Source organism: Haliaeetus leucocephalus, unplaced genomic scaffold (genome assembly GCF_000737465.1).
Source record: "Haliaeetus leucocephalus isolate CR32 unplaced genomic scaffold, Haliaeetus_leucocephalus-4.0 Scaffold140, whole genome shotgun sequence".
Classification (NCBI taxonomy): domain Eukaryota; kingdom Metazoa; phylum Chordata; class Aves; order Accipitriformes; family Accipitridae; genus Haliaeetus; species Haliaeetus leucocephalus.
Window position 1 is genome coordinate 3,429,862 of NW_010972576.1, and position 2,295 is coordinate 3,432,156.

The window sequence follows — 2,295 nt, forward strand, 5'->3', positions numbered from 1 at the left end:
CTCTGCGACAGAGCTTCTCCTGATGTCCTGGGAAGACTAGAAAACACAACGCTTCCTAACAACGTACTTGAAAAAAGTTGTCAAATCAAGTTAATTTGAGGAGGTATTATCTACTAAAGATATTTTTGGTGATTCTGCTATTGTTCTGGGTAAGGAGGGTGCATGAATACACTTAGGCTTTCCAGACTTTCATAACAATTCAAAGTTCAAGGATACAGATTGTCGTTGGTCTTACAGGGCCACTTAAGAGTGATACACAGCAAAACATACTGAATGTGGAGGGACCTCACTAACCAAAACATGAGCAGGCAATAAAACTAATTAAAAGCCTTAAAAATATAGGCTTGCCATTAGAACAGAAAATGATCCTGCCACTTTGCCTCTAACAGTGACCAGCAGCATAAGCTTAATACAAGGAGCTACCAAAGAATTAAGTCTTCCCTTTTACTTAGGTCCAGTCACACCTCTCCATTCAAACAGATCACTGTTCAACAGAAAGTCTATTAAAAGCATTGTAGTAGAGCATCTAAGACCCAGTAAGTATGCTCCTGCAGGTCATCAACAGATCGCTAGAAAGAAAGAAAAAGCATTGCAGCACATTTAAAAGTCATAAGGAAGAAGCTTAATGCAATATTAACAGGTGAAAAAAACCCGACATGCAAAATGCTGCAAATAAGTTTATTAAACTTAAGTTTGCCAAAAATTAATCAGACGACAAGGGAATGGGGAAAATAGGGGATAAAAAGAGTGGTGGGTGCCTACAACAGCATTTTAATGAAAACAGGTTTTGTTTGAAAAGCCACATCACATAAATGTTATTCCAACAGAAAACTGAGTGTGGAATATCTTACCTCAGGAATAGGAAGAGGGAGAACACAAATACAATCCCTAACCACACAAAATACTTCAGATGGAGCAGTCTTACCAATATTAATGGGGGACACACTGGGTCAAGGAAATCTGCCTTCATGGAGATCCTTGACAAATCCAATAACCTTACAACTAGAACTAACAGCATTGGTCTCTGATACAGACTACCTGGTAAGATTTTAAGTACAAGGCAAGTAACAGAGTTAGTCGGGAACTGTCATGCAGTTTACATGTGGAAAATAAATTTGTTTTTCTTTCAAATTAAAGGAGGTATTTAATTCACAAGGTGAATAAGTGCTACAAAAAGTAACTAGCAATTATGGCATATAGACTTTACAGCCTCCTGAAATTCACCAGCCTCGTTCTCTGATATGAATGCAGCACCAGTACTGTGTCCTACCACTTTCAAAGGAATAGCCTTATAACCCAAATATCCTAATGCCATTTTGACGTTACTCCATTTTTCACCACGATCTTGCAACTTCGGCCACGCATATGGCTGTGGCCTACATAGACCATCTTCGAAATCATAACGGCTCCATGATTGTGCCACTATGGCACTTTGTGGATCAAGGTATTATCCACACTTCTTCCTTACCATTCCTTAATAGTTTCAGCAGTGAAAGCCCAGATTCCATTTCAATCCTGTATACTATCTGATCACAAGACTAATCAACTCATGCCGAACAGAAAAAAAAAAAAGACACAGAGCTTACCAGACACGCATGTGATAGCCACTGTGCTTACCAGGGCCGGTTTGGTCTTGTGAGCAGAACAGATGCTGAAAGTAACAAAGCTCCAAACCACCAGCCTGAGAAAATGCCGTCCCCGAGGGCTTAGAAAACAGTAATAATCCAATATTATCTAAAGATTACATATTCAAGCCCCGAAGTAGCAATAGGTACTAAATCTCACCTTCAAGCATTTGCGGTACGACAAGCAGAGAGAGCAGCGAAAGGTACTTAATGCTCAGTGGGTCACCACACTACGCACGTGTATTTAGGTCACAACAATTAAGCCGGTTTTTGATTTTCCTGTGCTGGTGAGACCCGCACGCGAGTTATCACAGCAATCACACACGAATGCCAGGGAAGAGAAGGCCTGGCGCCTCTCCCCCGGTGTAGCCGAGGGGCCGGGCGGTGAGCGCCCCAGGGTTCCCCAGCCTCCCACCTCCAACTCGGATATAAAATGGCTGAGAGACCCGACGAGAGGGAAAGGCGGGAGAAGAGCCACCCACCCCGGCGCGGCGGTCTCTCCCGCCGCCCCCCCGCCCGGGGGTGCCCCCTCCCCGCGGGCCGCTCCTCCCGGCCCCTGCGGAAACTCGGCGGCGGGGGAAGCCCAAGGGGGGGCTGCGGCACACCTGCGCCGCGGCCCCTCAGCAGGCGGCCGGGGGCAGCGCCGTTCTCCCTCCCCGCCGGCCCCTCC